Source organism: Myotis nattereri (assembly GCF_964212035.1).
Source record: "Myotis nattereri genome assembly, chromosome: X".
Taxonomy (NCBI): domain Eukaryota; kingdom Metazoa; phylum Chordata; class Mammalia; order Chiroptera; family Vespertilionidae; genus Myotis; species Myotis nattereri.
Window position 1 is genome coordinate 20,597,414 of NC_138078.1, and position 12,795 is coordinate 20,610,208.

A 12,795-nucleotide genomic window follows, 5' to 3' on the forward strand; every position below is an offset into this window, starting at 1 on the left:
ATATATATATATATATATATATATATATATATATATAGACTAGAGGTCCGGTGCACAATGTGTGCACCAGTATGGTCCCTCAGCCAGGCCTGCCAGATTTGGCCAAAACTGGCTCTCCGACATCCCCTGAGGGGTCCTGGATTGCAAGAGGGTGCAGGCCAGGCCAAGGGAGCCCACTGGTGCATGTTCGGGTCTGGGGAGGGATGGTGGGAGGGCTCCAGGCCATGTCTGGACCATTTCGCTCAGTCCCAATTGGCCAGACCCCAGCAGCAAGCTAACCTACCAGTTGGAACGTCTGTCCCCTGGTGGTCAGTGCACATCATAGCCAGTGGTTGAGTGGCCTTAGCATATCATTAGCATATTACGCTTTGATTGGTTGAACGGACGACTGGACGACCAGACACTTAGCATATTAGGCTTTTATTATATAAGATACATTATTTTAAAGGAACTGCTTTTTTATTTAGAATGTCATGTTTTATTGAGATTTTATATAAACTCTACTTTTTAAAAAATTTGTCTTTATTGTTGAAAGTATTACAGATGTCCCCCCATTGACCCCCTCCACCCCACTCACAACCCCTCCCCAGGCCTTCATCACACTATTGTCTGTCCATGGCTATGCATATAAGTTAGTTGGTTAATCTCTTCCCACCCTCTCTTTCCCTCTGAAATATGTCAGTCTGTTGCATGCTTCAATGGACCTTTTTAAATCAGTTGATTTTGTTCATTAGATTCCACATATAAGTGAGATAATGTAATACAGCACTAATCCCATTATGAAGGCTCAGTCCTTATAACTTAGTCTAAATTTAATTATCTCCCAAAAGCCCCAATTCCAAATCCCATCACATTGGCAAGTAGGGTTTCAACACATGAATTTTGGGGGAATGAAAATATTCAGCCCGTAACAACAGGTTTATCTTTTTTAATATTAAAACAATCCAATGAGAGTTACCATTCTCTTTTGTAGATAAAGAAACCAAGCCAGAGACTGGGAAATACTCTGCTTTATATGAATGGCTCTGTGGTTGGAGGGTTGAGAAGTAGCCAGGATTTGGACTAGACAGACTCCTAAAAAGTATGCTCTTAACACATTCTCAGGATTAAAGTAGAGTATTGGCAGTTTAATGGTAATGAGGTAGCAGTAATGTGTAAGTATGAGTGTGTCAGTGTATCTGAGAAAATGAGAGAGTGAGAGGGAAGGAGAGAACCAAAATTTACCATTTTACTGAGGTTTGGGTGTGTTGTTCCAGAGGTGCAACTAAAAGGAATAATTTTTGCCTGGCCAGCATGGCTCAGTGATTGAGCATCGACCTATGAACCAGGAGGTCATGGTCAGGACACATGCCCAGGTTGCAGGCTCGATCCCCAGCATGGGATGTGCAGGAGGCAGTTGATCAATGATTCTCTCTCATCATATCTCTCTCTCTCTCTCTCTCTCTCTCTCTCTCTCTCTCTCTCTCTCTCTCCCCTCCCTCTCTCCTCCTTCCCCCTCTCTCCTTTCCTCTCTGAAATCAATAAAAATATATTTTAAAAGGAGTAATTTTAATCTAATTCTTTTAAGTATGCCCATCGGGTGGTCATTTTCTAAATTTCCATGTCTCATAACAGTATATCTGGACAGTGAAAAAGATCTTGTGACATCTAAATTAGACTCCATGGGTGAGTGCTACTAGTAATGCATTTTTCTTTCAGGCGTCTCTCCTTAGTAGTGAAGAAACATTTTTTTTTTTAAAATAAATTGACCAATAAAGAAAGCTTTTTAAAGCAAGAATGACATATATGCATACAAATACTCACAGAATATAAACAGGAATAAAGAAATTGTATTTTATAAAACACTTCAAATATGTTCCAGTGTTCTGTAGAAAATGATAAAATGTGTAATTGAATAAAATAAAAATAAGAGGAAAGAAATAATGAACATGAAAGGAAAAATAGGAGGAGAAGGCTATGTTAAGGGATTTCTCTTGGCAGCTGACATTTTAATTTTTAGCTTTCCTAATTCGACTTCCTTGACAATATCAGCAATTTTACTATTATAAGTTTAATGATTTGGGAAATGCAAACTGGTTAGAAAGTGTCAAGGTAGAAAAGAAAAATTTCCTCCCAATTTTTTTTTTTTTTTTTGCTTTCTAATGAGGGCTTAAGTTGACAAATCTAAGTCCATTTTAGTGTAATGGAAAGATATGTTATTAATTAGGAACATTTAGCTAATGTTGGAGTAAAACTTTTCAATAATTTATAATGTAATAAATGCTGAGATGGCTGAAGTGTGCTGACAGGATATGATAAGCTTCAAAAATATATTAGGAGGGACACCCTGGCTGGTGTAGTTGAGTGTCGAGCTGTGAACCAGGTGGTCAGGGTTCAATTCCCAGTCAGGGTACATGCGTGGGCTCCATCCCAATGTGGGGAGTTCAGGAGGCAGCCAATCGATGATTCTCTCTCATGATTGATGTTTCTATCTCTTTATCATTCTCCCTTCTTTCTGAAATCAACAAAAATAAAGATATTAGGAGGGAAATACCCACATATGCACACACATACATTTTTAACTATCTAATGGATGGATAGGCAAAGAAAGTCAATATATCAGGGTTTGCAAGGCAGCTGGTCTCTGTCACAACTATTTATCTCTGCTCTTGTAGCATGAAAGCCACCACAGACAATACATAGTCCAATGAGCATGGGTATGAGCCACTAAAATTTTATTTAATAAGGAAGGAACTAGATTTTGCCCACAGGCCATAGTTTACTGACCCTTTATCCTATCTAATAAAAGAGAAACATGGTAATTAGCATACATCCGCTACCCTTCCCATTGGCTAATCAGCGAGATATGCAAATTAACTGCCAGCCAAGATGGCGGCCGGCAGCCAGGCAGCTTGAAACTAACATGAGGATTGCTTGCTTCAGTGACGGAGGAAACCAACATTCCCCACCTGCCTTGCCGGCCTCTGAGCTTGCAGTTTGAAACATTGTTACAAATATAGAAGCTAAACATAACCCCAGAAACCTGCTTTCAGCCCGCCGGGATCTCAGAGCTAGAGTTGATACAGTGTTTTGATTATAGAACACAAACAAACCAGATACCTGCTTTCAGCAACAGAGGCCTCAGAGCTGGATTCAGAGCTAAAGCTGGCCCAGAATAAAAAAAGAAAAAGAAAAAAAGGAGCAGTTGGGAGCCTCAGTCACCCGCCAGCCTGAAAACAGCCCTCAGCCCCTCACTCAGACTGGCCAGGCACCCCAGTGGGGACCCCCATCCTGAAGGGTGTGTGACCAGCTGCAAACAGCCATCATCCCCTCACCCAGGCTGGCCAGGCACCCCAGTGGGGACCCCCACCCTGATCCAGGACACCCTTCAGGGCAAACCAGCCGGCCCCCACCCATGCACCAGGCCTCTATCATATATAGTAAAAGGGTAATATGCCTCCCAGCACCAGGATCAGCGGAGCCACGAGACCTCCTGACACGGGGATCAGCGTGACAGGGGGCAGCACCCAAACCCCCTGATCGCCCTGCGGCTCTGTGTGTGACAGGGGGCGGGGCCACAACCTCCCTATCCACCCTGCTCTGTTCCTGACAGAGGAAGGCGCCCCAACCCCCTGATTGGCCCTGCTCTGTGCTTGATAGGGGGAGCTCCCCAACCCCCTGATCGCCCTGCGGCTCTGTGTGTGACAGCGTGTGGCGCCCCAATCCCCTTATCAGCCCTGCTCTGTGTGTGACAGGGTAGAGCCATAACCTCCCCATCGGCCCTGCCCTGAGTGTGAGAGTGGCGGCGCCCCAACACCCTGATCGACCCTGCTCTGTGGGTGATAGAGGGCGGCGCCCCCACCCCTCCTCCACAGGCCCTGCTCTGTGTGTGATGGGGTAGAGGAATAACCTCCCCATCTGCCCTGCCCTGAGTGTGACAGTGGCGGTGCCCCAAACCCCTGATCAACCCTGCTCTGTGGGTGATAGAGGGTGGTTCCCCTATCCCCTGATCCGCCCTGCTCTGTGTGTGACAGGGGGTGGTGCCCCAAACTCCCCTGTCAGCCCTACTCTGTGAGTGACAGGGTACAGAGCCCCAACCCCCCTGATGGGCCCTGCTCTGTGCATGACAGGGGGCAGCGCCCCAACCCCCTGATTGGTCCTGCTCTGTGTGTGACAGGGGGTGGTGCCGCAACCTCCCATCAACCCTGCCTTGAGTGTGACAGGTGGCGGTGCCCCAACCACCCAATCGGCCCTTCTCTGAGCCCTACCAGGGGCTGCACCTATGGATTGGGCCTGCCCTCTGCCACCCGGGAGCAGGCCTATGCCAGCAGGTCGTTATCTCCCCAGGGGTCCCAGACTGCGAGAGGCCACAGGCCAGGCTGAGGGACCCCTCCCTCCCTCCAGAGTGCCCAAATTTGTGTGCACCAGGCCTCTAGTCTAATATAAATTGTATATTAGATATAGGATGATAACTTCAACTAGCAAGTATTAGTATTGTATATGTGTATTTTATTTTATTTCACAAAGATTTTTTGAGCATTTTTTTTCATTTTCATTTTTTAAAATTTATGTAGGTGACACTGATTAACAAAATTATACAGATTTCAGGTGCACAATTCTACAACACATCATCTGTACACTGTATTGTGTGTTCATCACCACAAGTCAAGTCTCTGTCCATCACCATTTATTCCCCCTATACCATCCTCCACCTACCCGTACCGCCTAACCCAGGCAATCATCACACTCTTGTCCATTTCCATTAGTTCTTTCTTTTTTTTTCTATTGTGCTTAATTCTTCCACCCAGACCCCACCCCGACAGCTCTCAGTCTACGCTCTGTCTATAATTTATTTTGCTTGTTAGTTCATTTTTTTATTAGATTCCACATATCAATGAAATCATATGGCACTTGTCTTTCTCCAACTGGCTTATTTCACTTAGCATAATGTGTGTATCATTTTAAACTTAAAATAGCTAAAAGCTTATCAAGTCATTTAACCTTTTAAAAAAAAAATTGAACATTTCTTCATTTTATACTTTTCCTGAAGCAACTATTTTATTTTAAAGATATATTTTATCGCTGAAACCGGTTTGGCTCAGTGGATAGAGCGTCGGCCTGCAGACTGAAAAGTCCCAGGTTCAATTCCAGTCAAGGGCATGTACCTGGGTTGCGGGCACATCCCCAGTGGGAGATGTGCAGGAGGCAGCTGATCGATGTTTCTCTCTCATCGATGTTTCTAACTGTCTCTCTCCCTTCCTCTCTGTAAAAAATCAATAAAATATATTTTAAAAAAATAAAGATATATTTTATTGATTTCAGAGAGGAAGGGAGAGGGAGGGAGAGATAGAAGCATCAATGATGAGAGAGAATCATCTATCAGCTGTCTCTTGCAAGCCCTTTACTGGGGATTGAGCCAGCAACCCAGGTATATGCCCTGACCAGGGATCAAACCAGTGACCTCTTGGTTCCTAGGTCCACACTCAACCACTGAGGCACACTGTGGCAGGGCTGAAGCAACTATTTTATATTAATGTTCAATTCAAATGAAAGTCATTAAAATGAAGTGGCATCTTTATATTCAAGAATGCCTTAATATATTATGCTTCTCAGTGCCTAAAATATACTATATGAACAATTCTCATAATATAGCTCATTAATTATGTCAAATGAACTTGGAAAATAATTGCATGATATTTAGTCACCACTTTCTGTACATGATGAAGGTGCCAATATTTATGTATGATAGCAAATTGGTAGTTGAGAGTTGGTATTTATCTTAAAGAATCACAATGACATTAATAATTAATAAGAGAGTCAAATTTAAAGGAAGCAAATGAAAAAAAGGGAAAATTTGTTCAGATACAAGACGGAAAAATGGTTGTCTAGCTACACAAGAAAAAAGAACTATATTATAGTTTTAAAAAACATTTTTAAAAGTACAAATTGACAATTACAAAATAGTCATGATATGTAAAGTACAGCATAAGGCATCCTATATAATAAAAGGCTAATATGCAAATTGAACAGCAGAACAACCGGTGGCTATGACACACACTGGCCACCAGGGGCAGTCACTCAGTGAGGGAGCTACCCCCTGGTGGTCAGTGCCCTCCCACAGGGGAGCACCACTTAGCCAGAAGCCCTGAGCCAGGCTCACGGCTGGTGAGAGCAGTGGTGGTGGTGGGAGCCTCTCCCACCTCTGTGGCAGCACTAAGGATGTCCAGCCAGTTGGACATCCCCCAAGGGCTCCCAGACTGCAAGAGTGTGCAGGCCAGGCTGAGGAATCCACCTGAGTGCACAAATTTCATGCACCAGGCCTCTAGTATAGTCAATAATATTGTGCCAGATGGGTACTATTCTTATTAGAGGGATCACTTTCTAAGATATATAAATGTCTAACCACTATGCTGTACACCTGAGACTAATATAACATTTAATGCCAACTGGAATTGAAAATAAACATTTGAATCATAATTTTACAATGATCTGAGATACAGAATTGAATGGTTTTGTGAATTAATTTAAGAAATCATTTGTTCATATTTAGGAATTGGAATTGGTTCTATAGATAGATATGTAGATAGATATATAAGCTGGAGATATAAACAGAAATAGAGATATGGGTATAGATATATAGATATCTCCACTGTTTCATCAACTCTGGAACACATTGCTATGAAAATACTGGGCACAGTAACATCAGTTCCAATTTTTGATTGTCATAACTCAGAAGTAAAGGGTATTTCTTGCTTAAAAACACAATCAAAAATGAGAGTTGACTATTTTTGATCATCAGTTTATTTTGATCAAAAATAGACCCAGAGACACAGAAGCATGAACAGACTGTTGAAACTCAGAGGGAAGGCAGGGGAGGGTGGGTGGAAAGAGATAAACCACTGAACTTGTATGCATATATGCATAACGCGTGGACACAGACAGTGGGGTGGTGAGGGCCTGGAGGAGTGGGTTGGGGGAACAGGAGTGGGTTGGAAGAGGTTAATGGGGAAAAAGGAGGACCTTTGTAATATTTTCAGCAATAAAATTTTTAAAAAATTAGAGGTGAGAACAAAATTAATAAGTATGATATTTTTCATTAGTTCTAGAATTCATTTGAATAAGGAAGGAGAACATGTTTCAATGCAGCATTGTTTAAAGGTTTTTAATATATGACAGGTTATGTATTGTTTGTTAAAAGAAGAAGAGAAGCATTTTTAATGGGTAAAGTTATGCAGTTAGTCAAGATGACAAAATAAGAAATATCAAGTAATTAAAGATAACCTGGGAGTTTTGAAGACAAGATAGCAAATTGATCTCACCAAGTTTCTGAAATCCCTTATCTCTAAAAGGGTAAAGCTATCATGAATAAGTAAAGCAGTACTGTATTTCTGATTCTAAATATTATAAGTAGGGTATGTGTATAATTTGCTTCACTTAAGAACTTGCCTCTCTCATACAATTATTTCTATGTAAGTTTTAGATTAATTTTTCAAGGATGATTCTCACTCAGGCCTTCCTAGGAAATTGTTGATTTGGAAAGTGTGTCCACTTCACTGAAGTTACTGTTATACATATGAGAAATATATTGAAAATGACATTAAGGAAAATGTCTCTTTGGGATGGCTATCCCTTTGAAGCTAATGCTAGGGGTTATACCTATATTTTATTTAATTCTTTAGAAGACAAATAGTAGAGGTGGGGAGATTTTCGTGACTTATCAAGCAATTCCAAAAATTCTACCTAGCAATAAAAAGCATGACATACTTTTCTATCATGGACTTTGCTATGACTGTTCTTGTCTGATGGCTATATGGCCACTGGCTTCTGCAATAAAGACTCATTCTTATACACCCACAACTTCTCATGGCTCTATCTAAGACATGGCATTCTAGGAGGTCCAGCCCCAGGCAGAGGGGCTCAGACTCAACACCTGTAACTAGTGAGCAGAGGAAGAAGGAGGAACTTAGAGACTAAGTTCCCAACAGTTAGTGTCTCAAGTAGGGTTCAAGAAAGAACCTACTCTGGCATAGTCAGGAAGTTCAGAAGAATACATGGACTCAGAGCAACTCAGAGCAGCAGTGCTGTGCAGTGCTCTAGCTGGCTCTGACAGTGACAGAATCTTTCCCAGTGTTTGTTTTTCATATGAAATAATGCTCTATCCCTTTTAATATTTTTTGAAAGATGCTCTCAATGGACTCTCTCCAAAGACCAATGCACCTCTACTATTTGTCTTCTAAAGAATTAAATAAAATATAGGTATAACCCCTAGCATTAGCTTCAAAGGGAATTATTTCTCTAATAATTCCATTGTTTGATACCCTGGAGGGTTTTACCACCTGGAGCAATATCTTTTAACTAGAGGCCTGGTGTACTAAATTCATGCACAGGGGGTAGGGGGGACCCCTCAGCCCGGCCAGCACCCTCTCCAATCCAGGACCACTGGCTCCTAACCCCTCTGCCTGCCTGCCTGATTGCCCCTAACCGCCTCTGCCTTGCCCTGTACCTGGGACCCAGGCTTCCCTCCCTCTGGCTGGCCACAGGCACCCAGGACCCTGGCCAGCTTTGCCCGGACCATCCACAGCCACAGGGGGACCGTGGGTGGGCAGCTTCATCCGGGCCGCAGCCGCAAGCATTCGGGACCGCAGGGTGGGCAGCTTGTTCCTCTCTCGGGCCACAGCTGCAGGTGCAGGTGCTGGTGCCCGGAACCACGGTGAGGGTGGCTTATCCCTCTCCTGGGCTGCAGGTGCAGGCACTGCCATTGGTGCCCGGGATGGCAGGGTGGGGGGCTTGTCCCTCTCCCAGGCTACAGGTGTAGATGCAGCCACTGGTGTCCAGGACCGCGTGGCGCATGGCTTGTCCCCCTCCCGGGCTGCAGGTGCAGGTGCAGCCATTGGTGCCCGGGACCATGGGGTGGGTGGCTTGTCCCTCTCCCAGGCCACAGCATGGCTGGTCCCCATTCCTCTCTCACAAGCTCATTTGTTCCTGGCTGGTCCCCATTCCTCTCTCCCCAGTGTTGAGTGACTGAGCCATTATAGCATGATGGCATGAGGGCGTGATGACCATTTGCATATTAGCTCTTTATTATATACAATAAGATTTGCCTTAGTGAGGTATGGCTTAAAAAACATCTTTCAGCCTAATTAAGGAATAATTAATATATGTCATTTCTTTTTTCTGGAAATCTTTTAAACAAAATCTTTTATAGAATTTTTCACTTCGGTAAATTTTCTTTGTTCTTGTTTGAACCTAAATAGAATCTCAACAGATATTTCTTGTATGAATAAAAGTGTGTCTTAATATTTAAATGCTACTTAAAGTTTTAAAAGAGAACAAGTTTTTCAAACTCAGATTATAATATACACTTCAACGAGTTTTTCAAAAGGAAAAGTAGCAGAGTGATAATTTCTCATTTTATGAAAGTGTTAAAGAAACTTTTAACTTAAAAGGTTTTACTCTTCAGCATAAAAATAATAATAAATATAAAGGTGCTATGATATTTAGGAAAATATATTTAAAATTACCCTAGACCATGTATCTGGATAAAAATAACAAAATGTTATTTTCATTAAGTAGTTATTCAAAGTGTGATCACAAATACATGATGTGAGTTCACACTTGAGGCCCTGACATTTTCATATTGCCTGGCATTTGTCTTTTTAATTAAGAAAAAAACAACACCATGTTTTTCTACTGCATAGCCATGGGGTTCTTCATTTAATTTCCTATCTAAAAGTAATTTCATTTCTGCTTTTAATTTAATTAAAACTGTGAAAATTATGAGAGAAAAAGTTAAAGAAAATCCTGACTCATCACTCTTTCCTTCACTAATTATTTACATCATTAGTAAGTGTCTATCTAGAGCAAAATACTGATACCACTCACTAGGTAATAACCAGCTTTTGTAGAATTATAGATCTGACATGAAATGAAATGGATTTATTCTCTTTAAAGGCAGGGAACACTGAAAATTGGAGTTTATTTATTCACTTAGTGGAAATTAATAAAAAACAATCAAAGTACTTCTTATTTTTTGACAAACATTTTAAAATTTGTGAAAATAAAATTTTCTTTGTGTAAATGTTCATATCCACCCCAATCACAGGAGAATAAAATGTTGTTTTCTTGAAGTCTTGAAGTTAAAACACATTGTGGTATCTTCTACTCTAATTTGAATTTTATTAAAATATTTTGTTGCACATTTTTAAATGGCCTGATACCTTATTTTTCAGAAATCCCAACTTTAAGAAATGAAAGATAAAAAGTGTATTTGAATTATAAACCTTGCCCAATTTGTCTGGGGCAGGGAGATGGGGGTGCAAGGAGATGGGGGGTGCTAGTGGGCATGGCTAACTTATTATCAACTGAAATTAGTACCACTCAGTTTGGGGGCGTGTGATTGAATATGGGCTAAGACTTAGGTTGGACAGTTGTTTACTTGTAAGTATTCCACCAGGAGTTTGCCAGTCATAGAAGAGAAAAATAGAGAGAGAAATGGATCATTCATTTATTTAAAAAAAATATCTATTGATTGCCCTGCCCAGCCAGTGTGGCTCAGTGGTTGAGTGTCAACCTATGAACCAGGAGGTCATGGTTTGATTCTGGGTAAGGGCATATGTCTGAATAGCAGGCTCGATCCCCAATGTGGGGCATGCAAGAAGCAGCCGATCAATGATTCTCTCTCATCATTGATGTTTCTATCTCTCCCTCCCTTCATCTCTGAAATCGATTATATATATATATATATATATATATATATATATATATATATATATATATAAAACTTTTATAGAAGGATTTTGAGATCAAACCATTCCTTTAAAATAGAATTTTATTATGCAATTTATACCAGATTTTTCCTGCCACTCTTCTGAAAAGTTCAGCCATATACCATATATATTTTATTACAGTAAGTTAGGTAACACCTTTGAATAATTAATTCAACATCTTTAAGTATGAATTACTGCCAAACTGGTACAAGAATGTGTGTGAAAGGAATTGTACTACTTAAATATTCAAATTACACACACACACACACACACACACACACACACACACACACACACAGTGTTCAGTTGGATCATTGGACCATGTAAGTAAATGAATGATCATGGCTGTGTTCCCATGAAACATAATGTGACAGATTGGCCTCTGTCCACCACTGATTTAGACAACATAAAAATTGAAAGGGTGAAGATAAGATGTCAACTTGGAGAGATGGGAAAGAGTTTCATTGAAAAGGTAACATTTGGGGCATGCTTGAAGGTGGAAGAATTTTGTGAGCAGAGATTGTGATTTCTAATAGATTGTACTGAGCTTAAGGAGCAGAATTGCTATGGACACCAAGCATCTGTTATGGCAGAAATGTAGACTCTGTGTAGAGGAGTAATTCTAGATGAGGTACAAAAGTTTCAGTGCCAGGGTGTACCTAATTGGATAAGCAATGGTAATTCATTAAATACTTTATATTGCAGAGGGATTTTATGGAAACCACACTTGAAGACAGTCAATCGAGGAATGGTGTGGGGAATACATGACAGAAATTAAAGATGGTCAGGGAAGGGACAGGTTAGAAGACTACCATAATAGCCTAAAATGGAACTAATGAGGGTACCCCTTAGTAAGGCTGGGTGATTTGGAAATAAGGAGCTATTAGAATGAATTGTAACATTTTAATGATCAATAACCAGGAACCTGCATTATTCCCAAGCCTTAGTGCCATGATATGCAACAGTCCCTTTAACTGGGTTTAACTGGTTCCTGTTTCTAGAAAACTATTCAGTAAAACATCTTCTATGAATCATGTCTTCTGGCTAAGTCCTTTCCTGGGTACAAAAAACCTGCCTGGATTTCTGACGCCTCATGCTTTAGGCCTTGCTATCTTGCCATAGCGGTCTGTATGGATTTTCAAGTGGTGGAGTCAGCTCCCTTACCATTAGTTAATAACTCCCCACCTGGATCCTACTACATCTCAAACCTTATAACTATTTTCCTCAACTCTCACCAGAGGCATTCATATTTTTAGGGTAGCATTGTAATGACCTATAATATTGATTTATAACATCACGCCTGAGGTTGGGAAATTCCCTCTGCAACTATTGTGTCCCACTATGTCAAACAAATTCTGTGTCCCATTTCTGTTTATTCCAGCCTCCTATAAGCAACTACCCCTGCCACAGACCTGAATTTTGAGATATGCCATTCTTTAGGAGATTTTTAAAACTGTGGTATAAGAATTACAGATATTTGACGTTTTCCTAATACAAGTGTGTGACTTCTCTATTAAAGATTATTACATACCATTAGTAATTATATTCAAAATAATTTACAGCTAATATTTCCTGGTCACTGACCCATCAAAACAGTTGCTAGACATCAATAACAGCTTGGCTACCAGTGAGAAATATCAGCCTTTCCTGTGACAAATAAATAAATCTTGATAAAAATACTAGGGTTGAGTTTAAATGGCAAAATGTTTACAAGAAAACATAGATAATTCTGTGACCTTGGGGAAGGGCAAGATTTCTTAAATGTGACACCAAAGCATGACTAATATAATAAAATATTAATAACTTTAATTTCCTCAAAATTAAACACTTTTGTTCTTCAGAAGATAATCATGAAGATGATGAAACAATAAGCCACGGGCTTGAAAAAAGTATGTGCAAATTACATATCAGATAAAGGACTTTCATCTAGAACAGGGGTGGGGAACCTTTTTTTTAATTTTGTTTTATTGCTTAAAATATTAAAAAGGGTAGTACATATGCTTCCTTTATTTTTTCTCCTTGACCTTCCCCCGGCCTCCCCTACCCCCCA

The 12,795-nt window shown here is 40.7% G+C and overlaps 1 protein-coding gene across 1 annotated transcript in view; it reads left to right on the forward strand.

Annotated features, from left to right (window-relative positions):
• The window catches only part of IL1RAPL1 (interleukin 1 receptor accessory protein like 1), a gene marked incomplete at its 3' end in the record, with an annotated part of 1,430,596 nt that overhangs the window by 852,836 nt on the left and 564,965 nt on the right, over positions 1-12,795 (forward strand). The window lies entirely within an intron of this gene.